Source organism: Aquarana catesbeiana, linkage group LG01 (genome assembly GCF_042186555.1).
Source record: "Aquarana catesbeiana isolate 2022-GZ linkage group LG01, ASM4218655v1, whole genome shotgun sequence".
In the NCBI taxonomy this organism is placed as follows: Eukaryota; Metazoa; Chordata; class Amphibia; order Anura; family Ranidae; genus Aquarana; species Aquarana catesbeiana.
The window spans coordinates 23,283,602-23,301,016 of NC_133324.1; positions in this window are offsets into that span (position 1 = coordinate 23,283,602).

Below are 17,415 nucleotides of genomic sequence, written 5' to 3' on the forward strand. Positions count from 1 at the left end.
ACTGTGCAGAGGTCTCACTACACTAACTTGTAGTTTTAGCTGAACACTGTGAGCAGGACGCACCGCACTAACTTGTAGTTTTAGCTGAACACTGAGCAGGACGCACCCCACTAACTTGTAGTTTTAGCTGAACACTGTGAGCAGGATGCACTGCACTAACTTGTAGTTTTAGCTGAACACTGTGAGCAGGACACACTGCACTAACTGTAAATAGTCTAGCTGCCTAACTGTGGTACTAATAGGATCAAAAGAACACCAGCAATTTTCTTCAGGTAGCTGTATATACTGTAAGAAGACAAGCCTGCCTGTCAGTAAGAAGATAACAGGAACGGATCTAGCTAAACTGAATACAGTGTATATATATATATATATATATATATATATATATATATGCAACACCTGGGATGCATATATATACACAATACACTGTAAGTGCAGCTAACTCACTGATTGTCCTGCCTAATCTAGCTAACTCAAATAAAATGACACTGTCTCTCTGTCTATCTATCTCTCTTTCAACGCCGGAACACACACTACACAGGGCCGCCGTGCAGGCAGCCTTATATAGTGTGGGGCGTGTTCTAAACCCCCTGAGCCATAATTGGCCAAAGCCACCCTGGCTTTGGCCAATTACAGCTCTCTCTACTGATGGCGCTGTGATTGGCCAAGCATGCGGGTCATAGTGCATGCTTGCCCAATTATCAGCCAGCAATGCACTGCAATGCCGCAGTGAATTATGGGCCGTGACGCGCCACACGAATTTGGCGCGAACGGCCCATAACGTTCGGAATTCGACGAACGACCGAACAGCCAATGTTCGAGTCGAACATGGGTTCGACTCAAACACGAAGCTCATCCCTAGCGAACAGGAAAAAGTTTGTTCGAACACACGAACACCGTTAAAGTCTATGGGACACGAACATGAATAATCAAAAGTGCTAATTTTAAAGGTTTATATGCAAGTTATTATCATAAAAAGTGTTTGGGAATCTGGGTCCTGCCCCGGGTGACATGGATCAATGCAAAAAAAGTTTTAAAAACGGCCGTTTTTTCAGGAGCAGTGATTTTAATAATGCTTAAAGTGAAACAATAAAAGTGTAATATCCCTTTAAATTTTGTAGCTGGGGAGTGTCTATAGTATGCCTGTAAAGAGGTGCATGTTTCCCGTGTTTAGAACAGTCTGACAGCAAAATGACATTTTGAAGGAAAAAAGTAGGGATGAGCTTCGTGTTCGAGTCGAACCCATGTTCGACTCGAACATCGGCTGTTCGATCGTTCGCCGAATTGCGAACGTTATGGGCCGTTCGCGCTAAATTCGTGTGGCGCGTCACGGCCCATAATTCACTGCGGCATCGCAGTGCATTGCTGGCTGATGATTGGCCAAGCATGCACTATGACCCGCATGCTTGGCCAATCACAGCGCCGTCAGTAGAGAGAGCTGTAATTGGCCAACGCCAGGGTGGCTTTGGCCAATTATGGCTCAGGGGATTTAGTACACACCCCACACTATATAAGGCCGCCTGCACGGCGGCCCTGTGTAGTGTGTGTTCCGGTGTGCTGAGAGATAGAGAGAGAGAGAGACAGTGTCATTTGATTTGAGTTAGATAGATTAGGCAGAACAGTCAGTCAGTTAGCTGCACTTACAGTGTATTGTGTATATATATGCATCCCAGGTGTTGCATATATATATATACACTGTATTCAGTTTAGCTAGATCCGTTCCTGTTATCTTCTATCTAGACTATTTACATTTAATGCAGTGCGTCCTGCTCACAGTGTTCAGCTAGATCCGTTCCTGCTATTTACATTTAGTGCAGTGCGTCCTGCTCACAGTGTTCAGCTAGATCCGTTCCTGTTATCTTCTAGACTATTTACATTTAGTGCAGTGCGTCCTGCTCACAGTGTTCAGCTAGATCCGTTCCTGCAATTTACATTTAGTGCAGTGCGTCCTGCTCACAGTGTTCAGCTAGATCCGTTCCTGCTATTTACATTTAGTGCAGTGCGTCCTGCTCACAGTGTTCAGCTAGATCTGTTCCTGCTATTTACATTTAGTGCAGTGCGTCCTGCTCACAGTGTTCAGCTAGATCCGTTCCTGTTATTTACATTTAGTGCAGTGCATCCTGCTCACAGTGTTCAGCTAGATCCGTTCCTGCTATTTACATTTAGTGCAGTGCGTCCTGCTCACAGTGTTCAGCTAGATCCGTTCCTGCTATTTACATTTAGTGCGGTGCGTCCTGCTCACAGTGTTCAGCTAGATCCGTTCCTGCTATTTACATTTAGTGCAGTGCGTCCTGCTCACAGTGTTCAGCTAGATCCGTTCCTGTTATCTTCTAGACTATTTACATTTAGTGCAGTGCGTCCTGCTCACAGTGTTCAGCTAGATCCGTTCCTGCAATTTACATTTAGTGCAGTGCGTCCTGCTCACAGTGTTCAGCTAGATCCGTTCCTGCTATTTACATTTAGTGCAGTGCGTCCTGCTCACAGTGTTCAGCTAGATCCGTTCCTGCTATTTACATTTAGTGCAGTGCGTCCTGCTCAGTGTTCAGCTAGATCCGTTCCTGTTATTTACATTTAGTGCAGTGCGTCCTGCTCACAGTGTTCAGCTAGATCCGTTCCTGCTATTTACATTTAGTGCAGTGCGTCCTGCTCACAGTGTTCAGCTAGATCCGTTCCTGCTATTTACATTTAGTGCAGTGCGTCCTGCTCACAGTGTTCAGCTAGATCCGTTCCTGCTATTTACATTTAGTGCAGTGCATCCTGCTCACAGTGTTCAGCTAGATCCGTTCCTGTTATCTTCCTACTGACAGGCAGGCTTGTCTGGTTACAGTATATAAAGCTACCTGAAGAAAATTACAGGTGTTCTATTTGATCCTATTAGTACCACGGTCAGGCAGCTAGACTATTTACATTTAGTACAGTGCGTCCTGCTCACAGTGTTCAGCTAGATCCGTTCCTGTTATCTTCCTACTGACAGGCAGGCTTGTCTGGTTACAGTATATAAAGCTACCTGAAGAAAATTACAGGTGTTCTATTTGATCCTATTAGTACCACGGTCAGGCAGCTAGACTATTTACATTTAGTACAGTGCGTCCTGCTCACAGTGTACAGCTAGATCCGTTCCTGTTATCTTCCTACTGACAGGCAGGCTTGTCTGGTTACAGTATATAAAGCTACCTGAAGAAAATTACAGGTGTTCTATTTGATCCTATTAGTACCACGGTCAGGCAGCTAGACTATTTACATTTAGTACAGTGCGTCCTGCTCACAGTGTTCAGCTAGATCCGTTCCTGTTATCTTCCTACTGACAGGCAGGCTTGTCTGGTTACAGTATATAAAGCTACTTGAAGAAAATTACAGGTGTTCTATCCCAGCTTAGTGCAGCTACAGGCCATTAGTATGTCTGGAAGGCCAAGAAGGAGAGGCAGACAGTCACAAGCCAATAAGAGAGGGCAAGCAGGCTCTGTGTCTAGTGCTGGTCGTGGAGACGGTGCATCCTCATCAGCACGTGGCCATGGGACACGCTTGGCCTTTTTTTCGGCAGCTGGCCGTGTTGAGCCGCAACATGCGGAAGACTTGGTCGAGTGGATGACCAAGCCGTCCTCATCCTCCTCATCCTCTCTCACCCATGCCCAGGGTGCTTTGTCTGGCAAAGCAGCGGCCTCTTCCCTCAGCTCAATGTCATCAGTGACTCCTTCCCTAGCTCCACCATGTCCTCATGAGGATTCCCTCGAACTGTTTGACCACAGTGTTGGGTACATGCTCCAGGAGGATGCCCAGCGTTTGGAAGGCTCTGATGACGATACTGAGCTCGATGAAGGCAGTAACATGAGCACGGACAGAGGGGGTGCCCAAGAAGGACAGCAATCTGGCAGTCATGCTCCCCCTGCTGCAGCATACTGCCAGGTTTGCTCCAGTGATGAGGAGGGAGGGGATGATGAGGTCACTGACTCAACGTGGGTGCCTGATAGGAGAGAGGAGGAGGAGGAGGAGGAGGAGGAGGAGGAGGCGGCGGCACATCACCAACGAGGCAGGATGCCCTCCAGGGGCCAGCCTAAGGGCAGCACATTGACTGCATCACACCCCAAAGCTCCACATGTGCAGGGCGCTGCAGTCTCTGCGCGTTATTCAAAAAGTTCTTTGGTGTGGGCCTTTTTTGAGACGAGTGCATCAGATCGCACCGCTGCTATTTGCAACATATGTCTCAAGCGTATCTCGCGTGGCCAAAACATCTCCCGCTTGGGTACCACATGCTTGACCAGACATATGTTGACCTGCCATGCAGTTCGTTGGCAAGCGTATCTAAAAGACCCACACCAAAGAACAAAGAGGATCTCTCCTTGCTCCTCATCAGCTGAGATTTCCAACCCCACTAGACCTTCAGTCCTCTCTGAGACCTGCAGTGAGAGGAATGAAGGTGTAGAATTAGGTGTGTCACAGCCAAGTACTTGTGGGCAATCTGCTTTTGGTACACCGACGTCAGATTGTACCAGGCAAATTTCCCTGCCCCAGCTGCTGCACCGCCGAAAGAAGTTTGCTCCCAGCCATCCACATGCCCAGCGGTTGAATGCTAGCTTGGCAAAATTGCTAGCACTTCAACTGCTGCCTTTTCAGTTGGTAGACTCTGCCCCCTTCCGTGAGTTTGTGGAATGTGCGGTTCCTCAGTGGCAGGTACCCAAACGCCACTTTTTCTCACGGAAGGCGATTCCGGCTCTCTACCGGCATGTGGAAGGCAATGTCCATGCCTCGCTGGACAGGGCGGTCAGCGGTAAGGTGCATATTACCGCTGACTCATGGTCCAGCAGGCATGGACAGGGACGTTACCTAAGTTTCACGGCGCATTGGGTGACTCTGCTGGCAGCTGGGAAGGATGCAGGACAAGGTGCAGTAGTGTTGGAGGTTGTTCCGCCACCACGCCTCCAAAATGCTGATTGTGACACACCTCTCTCCTCCACCCCCTCCTCTTCTTCTTCCTCTATGGCCTCTTCCTCGGAACCAGCGGTGCTCCGTAGGCGTTCAAGGGGCTACGCAAGTACGCAGGCCAAAAGATGCCATGCGGTGCTTGAGCTGGTGTGCTTGGGGGACAGGAGCCACACTGGGGCAGAGGTTTTGTCAGCTCTGCAGGGGCAGGTTCAGAGGTGGTTGACGCCACGCCAACTTAAGGCAGGAATGGTGGTTTGCGACAATGGCACCAACCTCCTCTCTGCCCTCCGACAGGGACAAATGACCCATGTGCCCTGTTTGGCTCACGTCCTTAACTTGGTGGTGCAGCGGTTCTTGGGCAGGTACCCGGGCTTACAGGATGTCCTGAGGCAGGCCAGGAAAGTCTGTGTGCATTTCCGCCGGTCATATAATGCCAGTGCTCGGCTGACGGACCTCCAAAAGGAGTTTAACCTGCCCAAGAACCGCCTAATCTGTGACATGCCCACCAGGTGGAACTCAACGTTGGCCATGCTGCAGCGGCTGCACACGCAGCAGAGGGCCATCAATGAGTACCTGTGCGACTATGGCACCAGGACAGGGTCAGGGGAGCTTGGTTTTTTTTCCCCACGCCAGTGGGCCATGATCAGGGATGCATGCACTGTCCTGTCACCATTCGAGGAGGCCACGAGGATGGTGAGCAGTGACAGTGCATGCATCAGTGACACTGTCCCCCTTGTCCACCTGTTGGAGCACACGCTGCGTGGAATAATGGACAGGGCACTTGAGGCAGAACAGAGGCAGGAAGAGGAGGACTTCCTTAGCTCTCAAGGCCCCCTTTATCCAGACAGTGTTCCTGCGTGCCCGCCGATCACACAGGAAGAGGACGAGGAGGAAGAGGAGGAGGAGGAAGATTGTGTCAGTATGGAGGTGGAGCCTGGCACTCAGCATCAGCAGCAGTCTTTAAGGGATCAGTCCCAAGAAACACATGGACTTGTACGTGGCTGGGAGGAGGTGGCTGCGGACCATGTCGTTCTTAGTGACCCAGAGGACTCCGGACCGAATGCCTCAGCAAACCTACGCTGCATGGCCTCCCTGATCCTGCAAAGCCTGCGTAAGGATCCTCGTATTCGTGGTATCAAGGAGAAGGACCAATACTGGCTGGCAACCCTCCTTGATCCACGTTACAAGGGTAAGGTTGCGGACCTTATCTTGCCATCGCAGAGGGAGCAGAGGATGAAACATCTTCGGGAGGCCTTGCAGAAAGGTCTGTGCAACGCGTTCCCAGAGACTGGGAGGTTACAAACTCCTGTTTCTGGACAACGTGTTGCTGAGGCTTCGGTCAGTCAAAGAAGGAGCGGTGGAGAAGGTGGCCGTCTGACCGATGCGTTCAGACAATTTTTTGGTCTGCAGCCCCAAGGTATGATCGGTTCCAGCAACCATCGCCAGCGTCTGTTTTATATGGTGCAGGAATACCTAGGGGCAAGATCAGACTTGGACACCTTTCCCACCGAAAATCCTCTGGGTTACTGGGTCTTGAGGATGGATCACTGGCCAGAGCTTGCACAGTATGCAATTGAGCTACTGGCCTGTCCTGCATCCAGCGTTCTTTCGGAACGCACATTCAGTGCTGCTGGAGGCGTGGTAACCGATCACAGGGTGCGTCTGTCCACCGACTCGGTCGATCGGCTGACCTTCATAAAAATGAATGAGTCTTGGATCACCACCAGCTACCAAGCACCTGATGCTGATGTAACCGAATAATTTTTTTTGAAATCTCAGATCCCTTCAAAGACTGCCTATGCTGATGCTGAGTGACTATCCCTGAGTAATTATCCTCTTCCTCCTCAATCATCACGCTGATAGCTTGTAAGAACATTTTTGGTTCTGGGCGCCACCACCAGTGCCTAAGGCACAATTTTTCAGCCCCTGTTTAACAGGGGCGTGTAATTACAATTTTTGATGTAATACTTTGCAGCAGGACTCGTTCCTGCATTCCAACTAGAGTGTCTGTGAGGGGTTGCAGTGTTGTGGCACCAGCACCAGTGCCTAAGGCCCAATTTTTCTGCCCCTGTCTAACAGGGGCGTGTAATTACAATTTTTGATGCAATACTTTGCAGCAGGGCTCGTTCCTGCGTTCCAACTAGAGTGTCTGTGAGGGGTTGCAGTGTTGTGGCACCAGCACCAGTGCCTAAGGCCCAATTTTTCTGCCCCTGTCTAACAGGGGTGTGTAATTACAATTTTTGAAGCAATACTTTGCAGCAGGGCTCGTTCCTGCGTTCCAACTAGAGTGTCTGTGAGGGGTTGCAGTGTTGTGGCACCAGCACCAGTGCCTAAGGCCCAATTTTTCAGCTCCTGTTCAACAGGGGCATGTAATTACAATTCTTGATCTAATATTTCACAGCAGGGCCCTGTGAGGGCTTACAGTGTTGTGGCCACAGCAATACCTAAGGCCCAAATTTCTGCTGAGTATATAGGGCAGGACCCTACTTTCAAACATCTAACTTACAAATGACTCCTACTTGCAAACGGAAGGAGACAACAGGAAGTGAGATGAAATCTACCCCTAGGAAGGGAAATTCTCTCCTGTAAGAGTTAATATGGGAAAACAATTTCTCCTTTCCACTGATGCTTTCCAATCCTTGTTCCACAAAAAAACCCAAATTTTCAAAAAACATTTTTCATTGGGACAAAAAAGTGAGGTGAAATCTTCTGAAGAGGAGGAAAGACAGCAAAACAAATGTCACAGGGGTGATAACCCTTCCCTATGTTTTCCAAAAAGCTTAGAAAAGATTTTTTGGCTGGAGCTAAACACGTTAAAAATGTTCAAAATTACAAACAGATTCTACTTAACAACAAACCTACAGTCCCTGTCTTGTTTGCACTGCTGTTCAGAGTATATAGGGCCTGGTGGCCCCACACCTTTCCTTATTTTAATTTGGGTGCGGGGTTCCCCTTAATATCCATACAAGACCCAAAGGGCCTGGTAATGGACTGGGGGGTACCCATGCCGTTTGTCTCACTGATTTTCATCCATATTGCCATGACCCGACATGACATTAAACCCGCAAGCAGTTTTAAATGAGATTTTTTCCTTTAAAAATGACATTTGGTGCAGGGACTGTTCTAAACATGGGAAACACGCGTCACTTTACAGGCATACTATAGACACCCCCCAGGTACGATATTTAAAGGAATATTTCACTTTTTTTTTTTACTTTAAGCATCATTAAAATCACTGCTCCCGAAAAAACGGCCGTTTTTAAAAGTTTTTTTTGCATTGATACATGTCCCCTGGGGTAGGACCCGGGTCCCCAAACCCTTTTTAGGACAATACCATGCAAATTAGCCTTTAAAATGAGCACTTTTGATTTCGAACGTTCGAGTCCCATAGACGTCAATGGGGTTCTAACGTTCGTGCGAACTTTCGGTCCGTTCGCGGGTTCTGGTGCGAACCGAACCGGGGGGTGTTCGGCTCATCCCTAGAAAAAAGCCATTTAAAACTACTCGCGGCTATTACATTGCCAGTCCGACAATACACATAGAAGTTCATTGATAAAAACGGCATGGGAATTCCCCACAGGGGAACCCCGAACCAAAATTTAAAAAAAAAATGACGTGGGGGTCCCCCTAAATTCCATACCAGGCCTTTCAGGTCTGGTATGGATATTAAGGGGAACCCCGGGCACAATTAAAAAAAAAAATGACGTGGGGGTCCCCCTAAATTCTATACCAGACCCTTCAGGTCTGGTATGGATTTTAAGGGGAACCCTGCGCCAAAAGAAAAAAAACGGCATGGGGTCCCCCCAAAGATCCATACCAGACCCTTATCCGAGCACGCAACCTGGCAGGCCGCAGGAAAAGAGGGGGGGATGAGAGAGCGCCCCCCCTCCTGAACTGTCCCAGGCCACATGCCCTCAACATTGGGAGGGTGCTTTGGGGTAGCCCCCCAAAACACCTTGTCCCCATGTTGATGAGGACAAGGGCCTCATCCCCACAACCCTGGCCGGTGGTTGTGGGGGTCTGCGGGTGGGGGGCTTATCAGAATCTGGAAGCCCCCTTTAACAAGGGGACCCCCAGATCCCGCCCCCCCTGTGTGAAATGGTAAGGGGCATGCCCCTGTTGAAGGTCATTGGACCGAAACGCGTAGGGCGGCTTTTTACAGACCCTATACACTGCTTTTTATTCTATCTTTGTGATCACATTTTTTTATATATGTATCATGGTTTTTTATGAATAAAAACACCCAGAAGTTATACTATGTGGAAGCATCTTTTCTCTTTTTTTCATATACCCTGGTGAACTGAGAAACCACCACGTTTTCTGGAACCCATTTTCGGCTCTGCGCCTGTTGGTAGAGAGGGGACATCCCGGCCCGGGAGAGGCTCTACCTCTGCCTCCAACACTTCACCACTTCGCCCTGGGTGGCATTAAGCTCCATTGATTCTATGCTCATGGCAGAATCCAACTTCTCTGGTAAGCGTATTTTATCTACTCGCTTACATTGATGATATACCAGCTGAAGGTTGAGAAGCAGACAGAATTGATATACGGATTATTCATTCTCATTGTGGACTTTTTTGCTCCTTTGGATCACATATTTGCTTTTTCTGGGACATTACGTCTATATGTACCTTGAATTTTATTTATTATTCATATTTTTTGTGTGTTTTTAGCGCTACAATTTATTTTTACATCAGTTTTCCCTTTTTGTCATATGGTTTTGTGGCAGCTGTTTTCCCTTTTTTTTGGGTAGCGCATTAATCATCCCCTTTTACATTATACACACCCCCCAGCTACGAAATTTAAAGGGATATTACACTTATATTGTTTGACTTTAAGCATTATTAAAATCACTGCTCCTGAAAAAACGTCCGTTTTTAAAACTTTTTTTGCATTGATCCATGTCCCCTGGGGCAAGACCCAGGTCCCCAAACACTTTTTATGACAATAACTTGCATATAAGCCTTTAAAATTAGCACTTTTGATTTCTCCCTTTAGATTTTTAAAGGGTGTTCCGCGGCATTCGAATTTGCTGCGAACACCCCAAATTGTTCGCTGTTCGGGGGAACTTGCGAACAGCCAATGTTCGAGTCGAAGATGAGTTCGACTCGAACTCGAAGCTCATCCCTAGTCATCAGGTATTGGAAGATGTTGTACTGCGTATGCTTTCTTGATGTTTTTTTTCAGCCAGGCTATTGTACAGGAAGACGCTGTCTGGCCTCTTTTAGCACCGTGAGGTATGGCCAGAAGATTCTCAGCCTTTCTGAATGGGCTAGTAGCCTTTAAGTATTCAGTAATAATAATTTTGTCCAATGGATGTGGATCTCCTTGGCTAGTGAGAAACGCTGGTAGGTTGATTACTGGATTGAAGTGGAAAGCGGATGCTACTTTAGGTATGAATTGCTCCGAAGGTTTAAGCACAACTCTATCAGGGTAGAAGACCAGATGAGGTTCTTTTATCAAAAGAGCTTGCAACTCAGATGCCCTTTTTGCTGAGGTTATGTCAATTGGGAAGGTTAATTTCAGTGTTAAATCTCATAGGGATATTGACTCCATGGGAAAAAAGGGGTTTTTGACAGTGCTCCCAAGACTATGGAGAGATCCCATGCAGGAAATGTTGGTTTCCTTGGAGGTTTTATTTTTAAACATGCTCTTTGGAACTGTATGATGAGGGGATTTGAAGCCCATTTGATTCCCATCATGGCCAATAAGGCAGAGACTTAAACCTTTAGAGTGTTATAATCTAGACCTCTTTCTAGGCCTAATTGCAGAGATTCGAGACCTGGTGATACTGTGGGTGACAGTGGATCCCAGGATTGTTGCTGTGCGAATGAAGAAAACCTTTCCCACATTCTGTTGTAAGTGTTGTTAGTTGTTTTCCTCCTGGCCTGTTGTAAGGTAGCTACATAGCCGATCCGTCCTATACGCTCACTACACAAGCTGCGAAGGGCCCCGCCGCTGTGGGGGGGCCCCAAGGGCGAATCAGCTCTGCTCAGGGCCGGACTGGCCTACTGGGATACCAGGACATTTCCCGGTAGGCTGCCTGCCCTGGGGCCACTTTGAGCTATGCGGTGGTGGCAGCATAGCTCAAATCTGAGTCCCGCTGTGTCACGGAGCTCAGTGTGAAGTCGCGCTGTGACAAAGGTCCCGTCCTCCTCCTAGACCAGCTCGTGTGAGAGATGCAGTGTTCTGTCTATCACACAAGCAGGTCTAGGAGGAGGGCGGGACTTTTGTCACAGCGCGACTGAACCTTTCACACTGAGCTCCGTGACACAGCATGAGATGCGCGCTGTGCTTGTACGTAATCCACTGGCACTAACTGGTGAGGCGGCAATGATTGGCATGGTAAGACAGCAATAATGGGCACAGTAAGGCTACATTAATTGGCACAGTGAGGCGGAAATGATTGGCACAGTAAGGCTACATTGATTGGCACGGTAAGGCGGCAATGGTTGGCACAGTGAGGCGGCAATGATTGGCACAGTGAGGCTACATTGATTGGCACGGTGAGGTGGCAATGAGGGGCACAGTAAGGCTGCAATGATGGGCATGGTGAGGCGGCAATGATGGGCATAGTAAGGCTGCAATGATGGGCATGGTGAGGCGGCAATGATGGGCACGGTAAGGTGGCAATGATGGGCAAAGTAAGGCTGCAATGATGGGCACGGTGAGGCTACATTGATTGGCATGGTGAGGCAGCAATGATTGGCACAGTGAGGCGGAATGATGGACACAGTAAGGCTGCAATGATGGGCATGGTGAGGCGGCAATGATGGGCATAGTAAGGCTGCAATGATGGGCATGATGAAGCGGCAATGGTGGGCACAATAATGCTGCAATGATGGGCACGTGATGCGGCAATGATGGGCACGTTGATGCTACATTGATTGGCATTGTGAGGCGGCAATGATTGGCACAGTAAGGTGGCAATGATGGGCAAAGTAAGGTAGCAATGATGGGCACGGTGAGGCTACATTGATTGGCACGGTGAGGCGGCAATGATTGGCACTGTGAGGTGGCAATGATGGGCATGGTGAAGGCTATATTGACTGGCACGGTGAAACGGCAATATTTGGCATGGTAAGGTGGCAATGATGAGCACAGTGAGGCTGCATGGATGGGCACAGTGAGGCTGCATTGATGGGCACAGTGAGGCTGCATTGATGGGCACAGTGAGGCTGCAATGATGGGCACAGTAAGGCTGCAATGATGGGCAAAATGAGGTTAGATTGATGGGCACAGTAAGGCTGCATTGATGGGCACAGTGAGGCTGCATTGATCTCTTGTACCATGTCTGCAGTCTCTGACATCTCCTGTATCATGTCTGCATTCTCTTACCATCTTTAGTATCATGTCCTCAGTCTCTAATCATCTCCTGTACCATGCCCATAGCCTCTGACCATCTCCTGTACTATGCCCGCAGCCTCTAACCATCTCTTGTACCATGTCTGCAACTTCTGACCTTCTCTTGTCTTATATTATGTCTGCAGTCTCTGAGGGAGTCTGGAGAGGAGTCAAGAATGGGAGCACTGCCGGAATGGGGGTCATGGGAGAAGTCAGACATGTGTGGACTTTGGAGAGGAGACTATAAGATAAAACCAGAGCCACCGAGCTGGAGCCAACTGACTGAGCTCTGCACGATGCACCTGAGAGGAGGTCAGTGATAGCACCGCCATGCCAGTCTTAGGGGGGGTCACTGATGTAAGGGGGGGGTGAATACAGTAATGTAAAGGGACACTGATATAAAGGTTTCCCTCTTATATCAGTACCCCCCCTTACTTTAGTGTATTCTTTCTGCGGAAGGTGATCTCTGGTCACCAGAGCGCCCCCACACACATTCCCAGAGTCCCAGGTGTCCCCCTTGATGATTCCTCCACAGTCACTACTTTTAACTGAAATTTTCTGTTTTATATATATATATATATATATATATATATATATATATATATATATATAAAGCCCTATGTGCTTTCATTTCTGTCTTATCTATATATAATACGTTCTTCAAATGTGCTTTAAAATGTATGGTTTTCCCTTTTATGAACAAGCAAATAATGACGCTATGTTGTTGGGCTGGTATAATAATGCTATGGGGCTGGTATGAAATTATTTCCAGGGTTGGTTTTTATTCCCAGTCCGGCCCTGGCTCTGCAGCAGCAATCCCGGATGGCCTCTCCGTCCTCCTCCCCTCCCCCGGGTGGGCCCCTGATTGAGGAGGACAAGGCCCCTCTCACCTGTCACTCAGCCACCCACTGGGCCCCTCCAGGGACTCGCATCACCCCAGGGGCCACACGCTTCTCCCAGCTGCTGAGCAACCTGCAGACTGGAGCCTTCCAATCCATTATCAACTAATGGGGGGCCCCAAACTCAAAGACAAGGTGAGAGTGGGGGCCACAATTGGGGGTTGGACAGTGATGGGGGGTGTATATAATCAGCGGGGTGTCTGTATTACATGTGGGGTGTATATTATGAATGGGGTGTCAGTATTGTATCTGGGCTGTATATAATTAGTGGGGGCTAATAGTATATGTGGGGTGTATGTTATCAGTGGGGGGGGGTAGAATTATATATGGGGTGTATATTATCAGTGGGGGGGGCAGTATTATATGTGGGGTGTATATTCTCTGTGGGGGGCAGTATTATATGTGCGGTGTATGTTATCAGTGGTGGGGCAGTATTATATGTGGGGTGTATGTTGTCAGTGGGGGGTGCAGGCTTTGGTGAGCAGAGACCCCCTTTACACCAGAGTCACAGCATTCCCCCTTAAATTAAGGTTCCCAGAACACCCCTTACATCAGATCCCCCCTTAAATCAGGATTCCCCTTTACATTAGAGTCCACAGAGCTCCCCCTTGCAGTGTAAGTGGAAATTCTGTGCAGACTCTGATGTAAGGGGGGGCTCTGTGCAGACTCTGATGTAAGGGGGGCTCTGTGCAGACTCTGATGTAAGGGGGGGTTCTGTGCAGACTCTGATGTAAGGGGGGCTCTGTGCAGACTCTGGTGTAAGGGGGACTTCTGTGTGGACTCTAATGTAAGGGGGGCCTCTGTTCAGACTCTGATGTAAGGGGGGGCCTCTGTGTGGACTCTGATGTAAGAAGGGCCTCTGTGCAGACTCTGATGTAAGGGGGACCTTTGTGCGGACTCTGATGTAAGGGGGAACCTCTGTGTGGACTCTGATGTAAGGGGGACCTCTGTGTGGACTCTGATGTAAGGGGGACCTCTGTGTGGACTCTGATGTAAGGAGGGGATTTCTGGAGACCCTGATGTAAGGGGAGGCTCTCTGGGGACCCTGATGTAAGGGGAGCCTCTCTGGGGACCCTGATGTAAGGGGAGGCTCTCTGGGGACCCTAATGTAGGGGGAGGCTCTCTGGGGACCCTGATGTAGGGGGAGACTCTCTGAGGACACTGACTTAAGAGGGGCTTTCTGGGGACCCTGATGTAGGGGGAGACTCTCTGGGGACCCTGATGCAAGTAGGGAGGCTCTCTGGGGACCCTGATTTAAAGAGGATTTCTCTGAGGACACTGATGTAAGGGGGGCTCTCTGGGGACCCTGATGTAAGGAGGGGCTTTCTGGGGACCCTATTGTAAGGGGAGCCTCTCTGGGGACCCTGATGTAGGGGGAGACTCTCTGGGGACCCTGATGTAAGTAGGGAGGCTCTCTGGGGCCCCTGATGTAAGGAGGGGCTCTCTAAAAACACTGATGTAAGGGGGGCCCTCTGGGGACCCTGATGAAAGGAGGGACTTACTGGGGACCCTGATGTAAGGGAAGGCTCTCTGGGGACCCTGTTGTAAGGGGAGGCTCTCTGGGGACCCTAATGTAGGGGGAGGCTCTCTGGGGACCATGATGTAGAGGGAGACTCTCTGAGGACACTGATTTAAGGGGGGCTTTCTGGGGACCCTGATGTAGGGGAAGACTCTCTGGGGACCCTGATGTAAGTAGGGAGGCTCTCTGGGGACCCTGATGTAAGGAGGGGCTCTCTGAGGACACTGATGTAAGGGGGGCTCACTGGGGACCCTGATGTAAGGAGTTGCTTTCTGGGGACCCTGATGTAAGGGGAGGCTCTCTGGAAACCCTGATGTAGGGGGAGACTCTCTGGGGACTCTGATGTAAGTAGGGAGGCTCTCTGGGGACGCTGATGTAAGGAGGGGCTCTCTAAGGACACTGATGTAAGGGGGGCTCTCTGGGGACCTTGATGTAAGGAGGGGCTTTCTGGGGACCCTGATGTAAGGGGAGTCTCTCTGGGGACCCTGATGTAAGGGGAGGCCCCCCGGGGACCCTAATGTAGGGGGAGGCTCTCTGGGGACACTGATTTAAGGGGGGCTCTCTGGGGACCCTGATGTAAGGGGAGGCTCTCTGGGGACCCTGATGTAAGGAGAGGCTCTCTGGGGATCCTGATGTAAGGAGGGGCTCTCTGGGCCCCTGATGTAAGTGGGGATCTCTGGGGACCCTGATGTAAGTGGGGGATCCGCACTCAGATATGTAACGATATATATATATATATATATATTTATGGTCATGGCCCTAAGACTGAGACAAATGTGGATCACATAAACACGCGACAAGACTCACAACATAAATAGACCTGAGGTGTGGCTTTTGGTCATCTTGTAGATATGGCAAGAAAAAGGGCCATACCCAAGATAAGTAATAGATGATTGTGGAGGAGAATTTGCTGAGAAGTGCTGTAAAAAGGGAAATGGGAGGGAGGGTATCATGCACTGGAACTGACAAAGAGGAAGGGGAAGTGGTCAGCCTAAATACCCTCCGGGCTCCTCCCAAAAATTCAGGCCAGCATACTGGCCTTCTGATATATATACACACACGTATATTATATACATGTCTGTTCTATATTGTTGTGCTTATTCTTTGACTGTTTTGTTTAAAGGAGGGAGGATTGTATTGGGAGCACTGGTCAGGTGTGACTGTGTGGCAATGGCAAATGGTTTACATAGCTCACGGCATCATGGGTCAGGTAGAGAGCCCCTTAGCAGAATTTTGCTTAGGGCCCCAGGGAGGTCAGGATCAGTGCTGGGTAGCTACCACCTTAAATGAACATCCTTGATTTAGTAGCCTAACCCTTTCAATCTCTATGCCATCAGGTGTAGTTTTTCTGGTGCTGAGTGCAGAAACTGGCCTTGTGAGAGCAGATCCAGTGTCACTGGAAGAGGTAATGGGTCCTCCGTACTCAGCTGTAGAATGGTTGTGAAACAAGGCCTCCTCGGCCAGAATGGTATTACAGCTATTACCTTGGACGTCGATCTTCTGAGTCTGGCCAGGAACCTTGCTATTAGAGATATTGGGGGAAATATATATCCCAGTTGGAAATTTCAGGGTTGGTGAAGGCAGTCTATTCCAGCCGCTGTTGGATAGGCAGCTCCCGCCAGGAATTTTGGACACTTGGTGTTCATTGGGGTTGATGCCAGATTGATATCGGGAATACCCCATTTGTGTTTTAGGAGACAGAAGGCTTGATGACTCAAGGACCATTTGTTGTTCGAGATGAAGATTCTACTTAGATTGTCTGCGAGTTGGTTCTGTACTGCTGGAATGTATACCGCCTTTAGATCTGCCAAATGTATCTTAGCCCAATCGAGGATAGGGTGTACTTCCTTCATAAGTGTACCGCCCTTGGTGCCACCTTGTCTCTGTATGTAGGCTACCGCTACTTTGTTGTCCATGCGTAGTAGGACACTTTTCCCACTGAGGAATGGACTAAATGCTAGGAGGGCTTGAAAGGCGGCTCTTAGCTCCAGAATGTTTTGAGACTATGCCTTGTGGTTGGAAATGCCAATGTCCCTGGGCCGCTTGGTCCAGATAGCGAGCTCCCCATCCTTGCAGATTGGCATCCAACGTGATTATTTCTGGTCGGGGAGGAACAATATGCCAATGATGTTTGAGGTTGTGGACCCGGGTCCACCACCATACAGATAGTTTCACCATTTTTTTTATAAGGATTGGTTGAAGCATTGATGCTCCATCCCACTGCGTCAAAAATGAATTTTGAAATGTCCTCATGTGCCATTGGGCCCACTGGACTGTTGGGAAAGTGGATGACATTGATCCCAAAATGCTCAGACATGTTCTGGCGAGTAGGTAAACCGCTGCCATCAATCTCTTTATTTTTGGAAATTAATGGACCTACTGTATCTTCTCCTGAGGAAGTTCCACCCTGTTGGAGTTGGAATTCAGTTCTGCTCCCAAGATGGTCATTCTCTGAGTCGGTTTCAAGTTGCTTTTCTTTCAGTTTATTATCCACCCGAATTGCTGTAGTGTGGATATCAGTATTTCCCGATGGTGGAGGAGAGACTGCTGGCTGTCGGCTAGAAGGATATTGTTGAGATAATGGTGGACTCTTAATCCTCTTTCCCTCAGGTATGCTATCACTGGTAATAGAATTTTCATGAAAGTTCTGAGGGCAGTTGATATTCCAAACGGCAGACTCTGGAATTGGAAGTGTTGTTTTATCGCAAAATGAAGGTATTTTTGAAAGGTCTG